General features: G+C 42.1%; 1 protein-coding gene across 1 annotated transcript in view; it reads right to left on the bottom strand.

Moving 5' to 3' along the window:
• CDH13 (cadherin 13) overlaps positions 1–16,374 on the bottom strand; it is a 1,023,179-nt gene that overhangs the window by 271,966 nt on the left and 734,839 nt on the right. The gene's annotated exons all lie outside the window — the stretch shown is intronic.

The following is a 16,374-nucleotide window of genomic DNA, read 5'->3' on the forward strand; positions in this document are numbered from 1 at the left end:
CTCAGAAAATACCTGCCTTCGATTGAACGTCTGGCTGCCATCCGTTAGGGGCAGGCGCAGGGGTTACGGGGAGCTTGCTCAGGTCGTGTCACACTTCTTGTCCCACTGCCCGTGGTGCAAGTTGTACCACATGTGGACGAAGAAGCCAAGCTTTGAAGCCAGACAAACCGGGTTCGTGTCCCAAGTCTATAACCTACGGAGGTCTGTGGCCTTGAGCAAACTCTGGCACCTGTCGGAGCGTCGGTTTTCACGTTGGAAAACAGGATAATAATGGCTCCTATCTTACAGGTTACTTTCGAAAATGAAATGAACTAAGGTATTTGCGAAGGCATCACCATTGCACCTCTCACAAAGAAAACACTCGGTGAGCGTTAGCTGCCACGACTGCTGTTGTTGTCGTTATTTGGATTGGAAAGCGCATCAGACATTTTTAAGAAAAGCAGTGAAAGCCAGTTTGTACAGCAAGGGATTCAGATTCTCTTACGGGGGCACACGTGTTTGTTCGAGAGTCACTGGATCACGTATAACGTCCCGGGTGGAGAGCAGGGGGCTTTGAAAGTGGATGATCCACGGGGTGCCACAGGCAGAGCAGGTGGTAAAAACCAGGTTTGGAAAACAGTAGGCGTCACGCATCACAAAAGTGCCACTAATAGCCTTGTTCCCTTCGTCCTACGTCCAATCATACATCCCGACGAGATTCAGGAGAAAGTGGGGAGAGGGGCGATCGGCTTTCGAGGTTTATTGCATCACTATCTACATTATCCACAGTAGCTGACGAGACGAAGCCTCTCACACTGGGGGTTTTCAACACAAATCCCTGGAACCACCACCACCAGGACAGCTAAGAGGACCCAGAGCAGACACAGGGACACTGTGCATCATTTTGTGTGATGACGGCAGATCGTAAGCTGCCAAACTGCCTACTGGAGAAGGCCTGAGGAGGGACCCCAGGGACACCCGTCTCGTGGGATATCCCGCGGCAGGTGCAAAGAACGAGGCGTATCTGAACGCAGCGACAGTAACATCACCAAGACATATTGAGTGGGACAAAAAGCAAGTTAAAAAACGCTATGCCTCCTTATAACCCCATGTTCACAGCATGTGTCTATTTTGTTTGTAAATATGGACTAGAATCTCTAGAAGATGGAAATTAAGCTAATACAGGGATTATCTCTGACCACAGATCTGGAGTTTGGTGTGAGGCAATAGTAACAAGAAATTAGAAGAAATTTTTTTTAACATTTATTTTTGAGAGACAGGGAAATATACAGTGTGAGCGGGGGAGGGGCAGAGAGAGAGGGAGACATAGAATCTGAAGCAGGCCCCAGGCTCTGAGATGTCAGCACAGAGCCCGACGCGGGGCTCGAGCTCACGGACCACAAGATCATGACCTGAGGCCAAGCCAAGAGTTGGACGCTTAACCGACTGAGCCACCGAGGCGCCCCATTTTTTTTTGTTTTCTGTTATACTCTGAGAGTATTTACATGAAGCTAATTAGGTTTCACTTTAGATATTAAGGGGAAAAAAAGAATCAATAAAACATATTCAAGTTCCACATATGATTTCTTAAAACATAGTTTTTGCAGCTAAGTGACGATCGATGGCCGAGATGTTTAACCATAGGAAAATGGGCAAATAAATTAGGTTCAGCTATTTGATGGGCCATTATGTAGTCGCTAAAGGTTGTAATTATAATGACTGGGCAGCTATCTGGGACATGCTTATGATATATTAGATAAAAAAGTAAAATATAAAATGATGTAAATAGGAGGTTGGCAGACGCAGATTAGAAGACGTAAAAATAGCAATGTCAAAGTGGGACAATTAGGGCTGAATTCTCATTTTTCTACCAAAAAGGTACTTTCTGAATTAAAAAAGGTTAGCGAAAGGGCTGACCTGATTTCTTTTGGGAAGGGGTACCACGTGCACAAAACAGAGCTTCCTTTTGAGTCGTTTTTCTCAGACATACACAAGCAATGCCCAGGAAGGTGTGTATGGAAAGGTGTCTTCTGGTGAATTTCATCTAAAAGCAGACTTGCTTTCCTCTGGTGCATCGTCACCCCTCCACGCCTGTTCTGTGTAGGCGCAGCTGCCCTCTGGGGCTTTTTTTGGAGAACCTGCCAGTGTTTCACCAAGAATCTGGAGTGAATTGATTTTCCCCAAGCAGCTACAGTGACATCCCCAAGTCCCTCGGAGGCCACTGCAGATACAGGTGCAAAAGTCAAGGTGAGAACACTTCTATAACCTCCTTGGAAGGCACCCACGCACACACTTTGCCTGGGAACGCAGGAAGCATATACCGTGTGGAGTCATTTTGAACCGGAAGCATACATCCGTGGTAAGCTGACAATCATGAAATATAAAGGCAGTGCCATTATTAGGCAAAGAAAGTCCCTTGGCTGAATGGGCTAATTTGGGGGGCTATGAACTCCAGTTCTGACAGATACACAATGGTTAAAGGGTTTCCTTTCAAATGTGCTCGGGGATACAGCAGAGAACATTCCTCCTGTTGATTTGCAACACACTTCGTTCTCTGGAAGGTTCTGAAGACCCCACCATTAAAAAGACACGCACACCGTAAACTGGTCTAATTTCCCAGACCTGAGTCAATTGACTTTGTATCCTGTGACACCCACCAACATTGGGATAATTATAGTAATTAAAGCAACTGTGATTTTATTAAGTGCTTACAACATGTCAGGCAATATATACTAAGTGCTTTTCAAATATTATCTCATTTTATCTCTCTCAACAATCCTGTGTGGGCTGTAATGTTATTCCTATTTTTTGAACGAGAGATGAAGCTCAAAAAATTAAGTGATCTTGGCCAAAGGCACCCAGCCAGAAAGTAGCAGAACTGGGTTTCTCAGCCATGAATGGGAGCCCTAGACTACAGTTCATCTCCGCGTGGTGAAATGCTGGCGTTTCTGGAGCCACAGTGGGGGAAACGGATTTGAACGCTTAATATGAGAACAGTTTTTTCCGCTTCTGAAACCCACCTCGGATATTATCTCACCTAGGAAGATTTTTCTAAGCATCGCAGACAGATAAATCATTTCCCCCACAGGCTACTGGTATTGTTCTCTGTCACACTGCATCACAGATACATTTTTAGATGTTTACTTTCTCTACTTAATTACAAGCTTCTTTAAATATCTTGTTTGTCTTTGTGGGGACCCAAGAAATCTGGTTATTATATATTATCGCTTACAAGAATTGCTGGGCACGATAGAAATACTGCCTCCAGACAGACAACAGCAACAGAACAACCAGTTACAAAACTTATCAAGTGCAGTGCCACGTGAAACAAAAACCATAAATGCCTTTGTCCTTAAACAACTAAAAACCCATTATAAACTTCCTACTGCCTGAATAGACAATGCCTATATTTATCTCTGTTTTCACAACTTAGTGTAGAGCTTGGCACTGAGTAGACCGTCAACAAACACCTGACAAAAACAATGAGCGAATAACTAAAGGAATGAATCATCTTACGTAGGAACAAGGCTTCATGAAACTCATCAGGTAAAGCTAAATCTCATGCACAATAAAACAGGGAACACAGCCTCACCTGATTTGTTGGCACACAGCAAATGTCACAAGATTGATTATCAACATTAATTTTTAAGAAAATATCTTGAATAAATTTTCTTTCTCTACTCTTGGGAGTGATCGTATTTTGGAAATCGCATAATGGAATGCCTCCTGTCATTTGATGGGGCGGGAGGGAGGGCGTGTGACATCAGGGCTGGCTGGGCAAATGAGCCTCCATTTGGCACAAATAGGGAATCAGAAATATCAGCCCTGACACTCATGGATCCACAGGGACAAGCCAAGATTAAACGAAAGAGCAAAATCCCTGAGCTGGGTCCAATTCATACACACACCAGATGTACTGAAAGCTTCCTTTTTAAATTAACCTCAAAGATAGAAATTGCAGTCTTGAAAATAATAGGGGAATAATTAGGGGAAGAGATATATAAATAAGAAGTGATTCTGCTCTATGTTAGTGGCATGGGACACCCTGAAGTCCATGTTTCCCAAAGCGGGGCCCGAAGACCAAGCATCAGCAACTTCTGGGAGCTTGCGTGAGATGCGGATTCTTAGATCCTAGCAGACCTACAGAATCAGAACTCTGGGGATGGGGCTCAGCAATCTGGATGTTAAAACCCTGATGTACATGCAAGTTTGAGAACCACTGGTTTATGTCATAAGCTCTCTATCAAATTTAATACAGAATCTGATTTTCAAAAATCTTTTCGATTCGATCAAGTAAGATAAAGCTGTTTTGGGCATTCCTATCAAATACACAAAGCCTTTGTAATGGATCAGATGCTACCCTCTACATAGATCTTCACGAGGATCCTGTCTGACAGAAAGTTGTCCCCCTACCCATTTCACAGATGGGCAAACAAAGGCCCAGATGGTCATATGTTGCTAGTCTAACCCAAGAGCCCATCTAACTCTGACTCACAGAACATCTCCCATGCCATTCCCATCTCTCAGTCTTGGAAAAACAGAGCTCAAACTCCTAAGACAGACTATCCAGGGTTGTGGGCCTCACAGGTGTGTGTTTGGGGTCATGTAATTTCCCTGCACACTCTGCCCACCTCCCTGGCAGAGTATCAAACACAGTGGGCTGTATTCACATCTCCTTCCCCGTTAGGCTTTGGGACTGAACTGGGACAGAGCTGGGGGAGACTGATCTCTGCATCCCTAGGGATGAGCAGCGACAGGGAAATCATCTGTCTCTAGTCCGCTGGTGGTTCAGGTGCTGAATGTTCTTTCTTTCTGTTAGAGGCCCTCTCACGATAATAATAATAAAAATAACAACACTCATCACTTACACAGTCCTTTCACACACCGGGCTTCAGTCTGAGCTTCACTTTACTTGCAGCAGCTGGTTGGCTCTCTAAAACAACCCCGTGAGGTTGGTACCAGCATTAATGCCCCCATTTGACAGATGAAGAAACCAAGGCCCAGAGAGGATAACTGATTTGTGCAGGATCACAGAACAAGTGAGCGCCTCGTCCTCTCCGCAGTTATCCACCGGCACCATGCCCAGATGGAGGAGGGTGAGAGGGTTAAGATACTAAAGCAAAAGACTCTGGAAGAACTGTTGGTACAGGTGAAATGCCAACGACTAGAAATCTGCGCTCATAGAGACTAAAGGAGAGCTGATTTCTGTTTTTTTTTTTTTTAATGAGAATTCTTAGGATTTACTCTCTTAACAGCTCCCCTCCATATCATACAGCATGTTTATTACACTCGTTATCACACCCTAGTTATTAATCTTACAATGGGAAGTTGGTGCCCGTGAACCACCTTCCTCCAATCCCCCTCTTCCACTCCCAGCTCTGCTAACCACAAGTCTGATCTCTTTTTCTGAGTGTGTTTTGTTCTAGATTCCACATGCAGGTGAGATCATATAGTGTCTGTCTTTCTCTGTCCGGTTTACTTTACTCCAAGGTCTGTGTTGTCACAAATGGTAGGATTTCCTCTTGTTTATGGCTGAATAATATTCCTCTGTGTGTGTGTGTGTGTGTGTGTGTGTGTGTGTGTGCGCGCGTGCGCGTGCACACACACATATCTCACATTTTCTTTACCCACTCATGGGCATTTAGGTCGTTTCCAAGCCCTGGCTCTTATAAATAATGCTGCTCTAAACACGGGTGCAAATGTCTTTTTGAGTTAATTTTTATTCCCTTTGGATATATTCTCAGAAGCAAAACTGGTGGATCCTACGGTACTCCTGTTTTTCACGTTTTGAGGATTTTCCATACAGTTTTCTGTAGTGGCTGCACCAATTTTTTCTGTAGTAGCGTCCACCAACAGTGCACAAGGGCTCGCTCTTTTCCACACCCTCGCCAGCATTTGTGTTCTCTTGTCTTCCTGGTGATGGCCATTTTAACAGGTGCGAGGAGATACCTCCTTGTGGTTTTTATTCCCATTTCATTTCCCTAACAATTAGTGCTGTTGAGCATCTTTTCATGTACCTGTTGGCCTTTCCTATAACCTCTTTGAAAACATGTCTACTCAAGTCCTCTGCCTTAAAATTGAGTTACCTTTTTTTTTTTTTTGACTATTAAGTTGTGTAAGTTCTTTATATATTTGGGATGTTAACTCCTTATCAGATATATGGTTTGCAATTTTTTCCCCCATTCCATAGGTTGTCTTTTTACTTTGTGGATGGTTTCTTTTGCTGTACAGAATCTTTTGTTTGGTGTACTCCCACTTGCTTATTTTTTATTTTGTTCTTTGTGCGTTAGGTGTCCTTTCCAAAAATCATTACGAAGGCCCGTGTCAAGAAGCTTTATTCCTATTTTTTATTCTGGGAGTTTCAAGATTTCAGGTCTTCCATTTAAGTCTTTAATCCATTTTGAGTTAATTTTTGTGAGTCTCCTGCTTTGTTCTTCTTTCTCAGAATTTCTTTGGTTATTATTATTTTTTTGATCATTCCATATAAATTTTAGGAGTGTTTTTTCTACTTCTGTAAAAAAATGTCATTAGAATTGTGATAGGGATTGCATTGAATCTGTAAGTGGCTTTGGGGAGTATTAGCATTTAAACAATATTCATTCTTCCAATCCATGAATATAGGATACCTTTCCATTTATTCATCTTCTATTCTGTTATCAATGTTTTCTAGTATTCATAGTAGAGATCTTTCACCGCCTTAATTTTCTCCTAAGTATTTTTTTTTGATGAAATAGTAAATGGCATCAATTTGTTTCTTTTTAGTAAAATTCGTTGTTAGTGTATAGAAATGCTATTGATTTTCGGATGTTAATTTTGTACCCTGAAACTTTGCTGATTCATGAATTAGATATGAGGATTTTTTTGGTTGAGTCTTTAGGAGTTTAAAGTCTTTAGAAATACATACATATATATATATATATATATATATATATATATATATATATATATATGCATGTGATCTGCAAATATGGACGATCCTGTTTTTGTTTCCAATTCTGGTACGTTTTATTCATTTTTCTTGCCTGACTGCTCCAGTTAGAACTTCTGGCACCATGCTGAATAGGGTGGTGAGAGTGGGATCCTTTGTCTTGTTCCTAATCTTAAAGGGAAAACTTTCATCCTTTCATCATGGAGCATGACGTTAGCTTGGACTTGTCACATGTGGCCTTTATTATGTTGAGATGTATTCCTTCTATGCTTAATTGGTTAATAGATTTTATCATGAAAGGATGCTGAATTTTGTCAAGTGCTTTTTCTGCATTTGTTGAGATGATCCCTTGATCACCTTGGTTGATTTGCACATATTGAACCATCCTTACATTCCAAAGATAAATCTCACTTGGTCATTATGAAGGATCTTTTTAACGTACTGCTGAATTGACTTTGCCAGTATTTTACTGACCATTTTTGCATCTATACTCCTGAGGATAGCGGCTTGTGGTTTTCTTTTCCAGTAGTGTCCTTTTCTGGTTTTGGTATCCAGATAACACTGGCATCATAAAATGAGTTTGGATGTGTTTTATTTTTCCTTTTTTCTTCCTTCCTTCCTTCCTTCCTTCCTTCCTTCCTTCCTTCCTTCCTTCCTTCTTTCTCTTTCTTTTCCTTTTGTTAGAGTTTGAGAAAAATTGGTATTAATTTTTTTTTAAATGTTTGATAAAATTCACCAGTGAAGCCATTGGGTCCTGGGCTTTTCTTCATTGGGAGATTCTTGATTACTAATTTAATCTCATTACTAGTAATAGGTCTATTCAGATTTTGGATTTCTTCCTGATTCAGTCTTGGTAAGTTGTATGCTTCCAAGGATTTTTCCATTTCTTCTAGGTTGTTCATAGCAGTCTCTTATAGGCCTCTGAATTTCTATGGTATCAGTTGTAATGTCTACTTTTTCATTTATAATTTTGTTGATTTGGATCCTCTTTTTTTCCTCAGTTAGGTTAGCTAAGGGTTTGTCAAATTCATTTTTCTTTTCAAAGAACCAACTCATAGTCTAATCTTTTAAAGTCTTAATCTTTTCTACTATTTTTTTTCTGTTCTCTATGTCATATATTTCTGCTCTAATCTACATTATTTCATTTTTCTGCTAATTTGGGATTCAGTTTGTTCTTTTTCTAGTTCCTTAAAGTGTACAGTAAGATTGCTTATGTGGGATCTCTCTTGTTTTTTACCGTAGGCATTTGTTGTCATGATATGAACTTCCCTGTTAGAACTTTTTTTTTTTTTTGAATACATGGAGTGACATTTACAGAGCAAGCACCTTACAAAACACTCAACAGATTCTGGCTGTGTATCAGAGCTGTGCCAGGGCCTGAGGGACACAACAAAGATGTGTGCCCAGGCAGGACAGTGGTGTCTCCTTTTCTAGTGGGGAGTGGACTTTGTGATTCCAGATGGCTGTTTTTCTGTTGCTGCCATCATCTCCTTACCATTATCCTCATCATTTACTTTTATTGACCATCCTCTTACCCCGGGTCTCAAAGAGACATCTAGGGCAACTTTCCCCGACAGCTTGACATTCTAACTGGGATGACACATCGTAGATCGGTATAGATCACTGTAGAAATGAACTGCATCCAGGATGGATCATTTTGACTGAAGGAATGTAATTAATTTGAAATGTAGGTGAGCACAGAAGCTGCAGCCTGCAGAACACACACGCTTTGCTCTTAACCTCTTCTTGACACTCTGATGTGAACCCTACCTTCCCCTTCTTGAGGACTGCCAGGTGGTGAACCAGTACTCAGGGGCACGGCTCTTCACCCTACCCTCCTTCTGCGATCTCCTCGGTCTCCATTCACCACGTGCTGCTTTCTCAGCACCAATAACCTGCAAGTAACCATGTCCCGTGGCCTTCCTTAGACTCTCCTTCAAGTCATAACTGTTTCAGAAGCGTTAACGCAACCCACCCCCCTCCTCCTGAAAAGCCCCTCCTCTGTTCCTTTCCCCCTCCCTCTTCCTCAAGCTCATCTCCCCCAGCTGGGCCTTCATTCGGGAAAGGATCCATCCTGTTACTCTTTGCTCTACCATTTTCCCCTGGGAAAACTGAGCATTTCTAGAAATAACGATGAGGAGCGGGAGCAGGAGGAGAACGGTAACAGTGATACGGGTGAATATTCACCGAATGTTTACCAGAGGCCAGGCACTCTTTCAGGTGACCCATGGAATAGTCATCACAGGTCTCAGGGATGACACTATTACACCTGCCCTCCTTACACACAGGAAATGGAAAGCTCAGAGATGTTAAGGGACGTATTCAAGGGCACAGAGCTAGGAGAGAGCAGACCAGGAGTCTAGGACTCTGATGGAATGTTTTGCACAGACCTGCTGCACCCTCTTCCCACTCTTGGCTGCTTTTCCAAGCTGGAAGACAGGATCCTGGTTCTCTGTGTTTGCATGCCTGGCTTCCATTATGGTGTCCACACAGCTACCCCAATCAGTTTCCTGATTATCTGCAAATGAGCCTCTCCTCACTGACTTCTCCAAACATTACTGAGACCACCATTCTCCCATAGCTTTTCTTGGACCTTGGCTTTAAAAAAAAACACCAAAATTTGAACTCACTCAGCTGTCTTATCTCCTACACACACAGCCAGACAGGCTTCTTCCTGACATTTCCCTTGGAAATATCTGCTCTACGCAAACTCATGTCACAGAATGGGAGACAAGGGGCCTTTGCAACCCCCACCCCCTGAATGGGAACTTTCTTGTTTCAAATGAGAGAACTGGGGTCCTGGGAGGTGAAGCAACCTGTAGAGACCACAGGGTAGATCAAAGTGAGGGTTAGACTTTGGATCAACACACTTCTTTGGGTAGAGATGGAACCCATTGGGCTCAAGGCGTCATACAGGTACCAGGCGCATAGTAAGTGTATGTAATGAAAAAACCTATCTACCTCAACTTTATATAACTGCCTCTAGTACCATTTCCACCACCTTGATCATCTCTCACTTGGGTCACTGCAATAGCCTCTTGATCAGTCTGCCTGTTTTCATACTCTTCTTCCTGTACAGATGTCAGACTCATCTTCTAAAGCTCTGCATCTCAACTGCCCCTTCAATGGCGCTTACGTGCCCATAGGATGAAGGGCCACTCCCCTTGTATACCACAGGCTTTCCCACAGTCTGGCTCCATTTTAACTCACCCACTTCTTCCATATAACTTCCTATGATGCAAATTACTAGCACATTTTTTGTGGGGCAGTAGGGGCTTGTGGTGATGGTGGTAATGGCTTAAAAAAATTTTTTTTCCTGACTTCTTAACCCCCTTCAATGCAGGTATACTGCCACCAGGTGGCAGTAACCTATCATTGAAGAGTGGGCTCTCCCTTGAGACAGGGGCAAACGCGGTCCATCTTTAAAAAACCCAAACGCCATAACTTGAAAACTTAAGGCAGAATTTGTTACATTAATTCATAATAAATACCTCTATGGCTTTTCTTCCATCATTCAGAAAAAGGAACATCTGTGCTCTGCTAATTTTCATTTTATGCCCCTCTTTTCCCTCTCTGAGGCTGAGAATGATATAAACTATGTTATAAACCTGGAGGCATGGGACTCTTAACATTGAAAAGAGGAAACTGATCTCAACAAGCCACTTCCATTAAAAAAGCCTCTCCTGAACCATCTATCTCTACGCACCTAGTTCCAAATTTAGCTAATATATCTCCTTGTGTATTTTTATACCTAATAAGAAATATCTGGGGGGCTAGGAGACGAATGATTCCTTGGAAAACCTGTTGTTGCATTTTTGCATCAGCAGGCACAGACATCCATGAACTATCTGATGCCTGGAATCATTTGCAGGAATCATGTTCTCACTACTTTGGTATCTCCCCAAGTACCCACATCAATGGAGACTAAAAATTCTGAGTTCTATTTCTAGACTTAATGTTCCTCCCTGCCCTCCTTTTGACAATTTTTGAAATGCTTACAATAGCTTCCAACTGTGAAGCTTAAAAATTTCAACCATTCAGTTTTATTTAGCCAAATGATGAAGGCATCCATTCTGAATTCTAAAGGCAAAAAGATAGAAAAAACAGGGAGAGGGAAAAACATGACTATCTTTATCTCCAACAAAAATTTGTGGGGACAAATAAAAGCCACGTGTGAAAGCTCTTTGACACCTTTGTGAGATGTTCACACAGCTGGGAAAGCTATCATCTTGAGTCTTAGCCTCCTTATCTCTGCAGGGAAGTGATAAAGCCGCCTCCTTAATAACACAGAACGTGGGAAAATTGAGGTCAAGTGTGAAAATGGCAGGTTTTCTAGGCCAGAAATTCATTTTAGGGAAAACTTATGGAGATTTTTTAAAATAACTTTTTTCTGGGGCACCTGGGTGGCTCAGTCGGTTGAGCGTCTGACTTCGGCTCAGGTCACAATCTCGCAGTTCAAGAGTTCAAGCCCTGCGTCGGGCTCTGGGCTGACAGCTCAGAGCCTGGAACCTGCTTCAGATTCTGCATCTCTGTCTCTCTCTTCCCTCCTCTGCTTGTGCTCTCTCTCTCTCTCAAAAATAAATAAACATAAAAAAATAATTTAAAACAACTTTTTTTTCCTTCTAAAATGACTCAACCAGGTGAAAATGATGTGGTTGTTAATCTTGAAAAAATTCTTTAACTTCTCTTAACTTCAGTTCCTTCATCTGTAAAATGGGAACACTATTACCCATGTGTTGATGTTGTACAGGGATTAAATGAGAAAGTAGGAGCTGGCATGAAAGGAGCTCATATATGTGGGTCTAATCAGATTCCACTGCCATGGAAAATGTTAGTTTGAAAATTAAATTAAGGATATAAATATGTAATTAATCCCAGAGAGGCAGAGCCTTAATTAACTAGCATGGTCTCATTTGAAACAATCCTGGTCCTTTGGATTAGAAACATGGGTGAGCCTTGCCAGCATTTCTTAAGAGCTTTAATTTCTTACCTGGAACCCAGGGATAGAGGCATTTGGGGAGTTCTCCGTGAACTTTTCTTTTCATCAAGGCCAGCTCTGACTCACTGATTTGGAAACCTGTATGTCTTCCCATACGTCATGTACCTCTCTCTATCACCATCTCTAGGGACTCAGGGTTCCAACTACTATAGACACTTAAAAAGCAGCTAATATTTGGTTGGAATTTTATACGTTCAGGCAAAAATAACCACATGCGTATCCTCAACAGAATAGAATATTGTGAGTGAAACTGAGATTCATTTGGTGGACAGAGATTCAGACTGATTCTAGCACACTTCCCAACAGATCTGCTACTCTACTTGAAAGCATTACGTTTTGGTCCACTGCTTACTATTATTAAAAACAACAAGGGCATGGATGAGGACCGTGATCATTCCCAGGGCACTGTCAGGCTGTTAAGGGATCTTTACAAGGGAAACTGCACAGAGAAGTGGGCAAGAGCATGAATCTGGTGCCTGATGGGGTAGTTGTGAATCCTGGCTCTGTCACTCACCAGTTTTGCAAACTTGAACAAATTATTTTAAACTTTGGGTCAAGATTTAAAAAATCTTTCCGGGTGATTCTAATGTACAATGAAATTTAAGAAGGATTGTCATAGGACAAGTTCCTCAATGTCTCTAAGCCTTGGTTTTACCGTCTATAAAACGGGAAAATTACAGCATGTAATGTACCTGATATAATGCTGCTGAAGACTGAAGGAGATAATGAATATTCAGTGGTTAGCATATTACTCGGTGCATCACAAGGGATCAATAAATGTAAGCTTCTACCATCACCACCACCATAATCATCATCGTCAATGCCGTCACCGTCACCACCCCTGTCATCCCATCAGTAGCAGCAGCCGCAATGTCATTATTAGTGTCTTCATTCTTATCCTCCTCATCATTGTCGTTGTCACCAAGATCACACCATCGCCACCACCGTCATCATCAATCACCACCATCACTGTCACCACCAAGATCATCACCAACACCATCAAAACCACAACCACCATCACCACCGTCATCTGCTTCTATGGGAGGGGCCACTGATTCCTTTAGGGAGCCCCTTTAGAATGCTTGGTACTCAACATGTTACTCTTGAATTCTTCGTTCTTTTTTATATCCTTTGGGAAAAGCGAGGTACTAGCAGTCTATAAAAATTCCTTATGAGCTAAAACTTGATTTCACTCTATTTGGGCAACAAACGTATAAGTTAAACTTCTTCATACCATTCTACATATATTGAAAATGTATGTGCTGTTAATGGTGGCCGTATCTGCAGGTGCCGCGCTCCAAGCTTGCTCCTTATATTGATTCACTCGGGCCCTACCACCTGTGGTGGAAGGGGCCACAGACCACTTTCTCAGTGGGGGGGCTTAAACAGGGCTGAAATAGTAACTAGAACTCCATCAACCATTCTGAACGTTAATGGAGGAGTAGGTCGCCCGCTCTATCAAACTCTCAGCTTCGGATGAATTCTTTTTGCATTTGGCATGGAAGGTGGTAAGTATTTTCTGAGCTATTTTTCAGTTGCAGGCTTCAGTTGGCTGAGATGATATATGCAGATCAAGCCTTGAACAGCTGTAGCACTCCAGAGTGGCTGGTATTTTGGTGGGCTTTATTTTAAAGTCTCTGACAGTTCAATCTCACTAAATAATTCAGCTGTTTAGGAAAAGCCATATGATCTTGAAATAAGTCCCTGAAGGTCATGAATATAGGTTGAAATTTTATATATATTTTTTTTGGTGAATAGTATTCGACAAAATAACAAAAATGTCCGTTGTAATATCTCTTCCTTTACATCTTTGAATGAAATTACCAAGCACACATCACTGGATGTTCATTTATAAACATCCTACATCTTTTCCATGCATTTCTGGCAGAGTATTAAGCTAACATTCTGATTTCACTGTTCCCAACGAAGTTAGACATTCTAAAGAACCATTTCATAAATGCAGCTCGATCTTGGGGTGTCACTGATCATTTGGAAAGCTCTTTGTTACATCTAGCCCTAGAAAACACAAGCCTCATGTCAGGGAAAAGCTGAAGTATTGACTTTATAAATCTGTAAAGAAAAGGGGGGGAAAACGCCACGTAAAAGTTTTCCAGGACAAAGCTGAATCTCGCTCATCCATCATCGGTCTCTTCAAGGTAAAGTGCAATCCAGGAGCATAGTATTTGCATCTAGAAAGATACTGGCCAAGGATTTCTTTGTGCTCCTTGAAGATGGGTGTTTTAGCTGAGTCACCAGACTGATAGCTTTGAAATAGCTCTTCATGGAGGTGGAAGACAGAGGAGGGTCCTCGGGCAGATCTCATCCAAACTCATGTAGAATCCTACATCCTTTTTTCTTTTTTTTAAGATAATTTCGTTTTCATGTTTATTTATTTTTGAGAGCAATTTTTGAGAGAGACAGACAGAGTATGAGCCAGGGAGGGCAGAGAAAGAGAGAGGGAGACACAGAATGTGAAGCAGGCTCCAGGCTCTGAGCTGTCGACGCAGAGTCTGATGCAGGGCTTGAACTCGTAAGTCATGAGATCATGACCTGAGTCGAAGTCAGATGCTTGACCAACTGAGCCACCTAGTTGCCCCAGAATCCTACATTCTTTAAGGCTGATGGGAGGCTAAGATTTATCTACTTCAAATGCCTCCTTGTCCCATTATACAGATTAGGAAACTGAGGCCCAGACACAATAAATGGTGTGTGCCCATGAGGGCACACAAGTAGGAATAAAGTCAGAGTTAGGACAGAGGTGGCCCTGGGGCATAGGGAGGACACACATCAGAGATGGCCTGTGTAGTTTTCCATTCTGGCTGACAGGTCTAGGTATAGCCATTTTGGTTGTATACACAAATATTTAGCTTCTACACTGTGATAAGACCCTTACTGTGTGCCCTAGGCCAAATCCTTCAAATTCTCTCAATTCCAACCTCCTTATATATGATGCCCCACTGTGAATCCCCATGTCATAAGGATGCTGCATCAATGAAATTCTACCTTTAAAAGTACTCAGAGCAAAGCCTCCTATGCAGTAGTACTTAACAAAAGGCTCACGTATAGCTTCATCCTTCCTGATGTCCTAAAATATTTTCTCTTGGACAAGGGAGTGGGGAACCTAAGTTTTCCAGAGCCAAAACATCATGCAATCTACTCGTGCTCCAACAGCATCTGGTGGCAGTTGTGATGTCAGAAGACCCCCCCAGGACAAGCAGGCACCTAGCCAGAGGTGCCACTGGTGGTGGCGACCCAACTCCAAAGAAGAGAACACAAACATTTCTGTCACATATCACAAGAGTGATTCGTGTTCTTGTTTGAAAATTTATAAACTATCAGTGACCCAAAAGTGAGAAATAGAAACCACTCACAAGTCCACCACGCAGTGAAAGCCATTGCTAATCTTTCAATAGGAACATAAGTTTTGTATCGATTTGACAAAACAGGTCCCGATGTTCTAGAGCTTTCTTTTTGTCAACCTTAACGCATCGTGAGGTTTTTCTCCAGTAGTTACACAGTTATCTTTGAAGCAGAATATTTCATCATTCACATTTTCTATCGCTCAAAGTATTGAACTGGTAGAGCATGGTTACCCACCAATCAGAACGGGGGAGGAACAGCTGGTCAAACCACACAGGGTAAAAGCCACATGACTATTGGCCATAGATGTGTCGTACGTTAACTAGTTTCTTATTAAAAGCATTTCATTTTCTGTAGAGAGACAGAGAGCACACAGCAGAGGAGGGACAGAGGGAGAAGGAGAATCTTAAGCAGGCTCCACACATCATGTGGAGCCCGATGTGGGGCTTGATCCCATGACCTCGGAATCGTGACCTGAGCTGAAATCGAGAGTTGGATACTCAACTGACTGAGCCAGCCACCCAGATGCTCCAAAAGCATTTAATTTTTATTAAACAATTTTTCTGGTTATATGCTTTTCTGATGACAGAATAGATAATAAAATTGTGACATGCGTCGTTACGTATATTATGAGGTTGAATTCCTAGAAGTCCAACAATCTTGTCAGAGGATAATCACAGGTTTGGGGATTTTGATGTCTACCTTCCGGGTAGATCATGGTCACAGTTCATGCTCCCTTCCTTGGCAAACACCTCCAAGTGGACAATTAAGAAAGGCTAGGGGCACCATAATGGCTCAGTTGTTTAAGCATCCAACTCTTGATTTCAGCTCAGCTCATGATCTCACGTTTGTGGGATGGAACCCCATGTCAGGGTCTGCACTGACAGTGTAGAGCCTGCTTGGGATTCTCTCTCTCCATTTCTCTCTCTGCCCCTCCCCTGCTAATGCTCACTCTCTCTCTTGAAAATAAATAAATAAACTTAAAAAACAATAGAAAGGCTAAACAGTCATGCTGGAAGGACACCAGGACTCCCCTTCTCCCATTACTATCTATTTCCTGACTGTGCCCTATCACAGGAGGAATTTTTAGTGCAGACTTCTCTTCCCC

This window comes from Acinonyx jubatus, chromosome E2 (assembly GCF_027475565.1).
Source record: "Acinonyx jubatus isolate Ajub_Pintada_27869175 chromosome E2, VMU_Ajub_asm_v1.0, whole genome shotgun sequence".
Lineage (NCBI taxonomy): Eukaryota > Metazoa > Chordata > Mammalia > Carnivora > Felidae > Acinonyx > Acinonyx jubatus.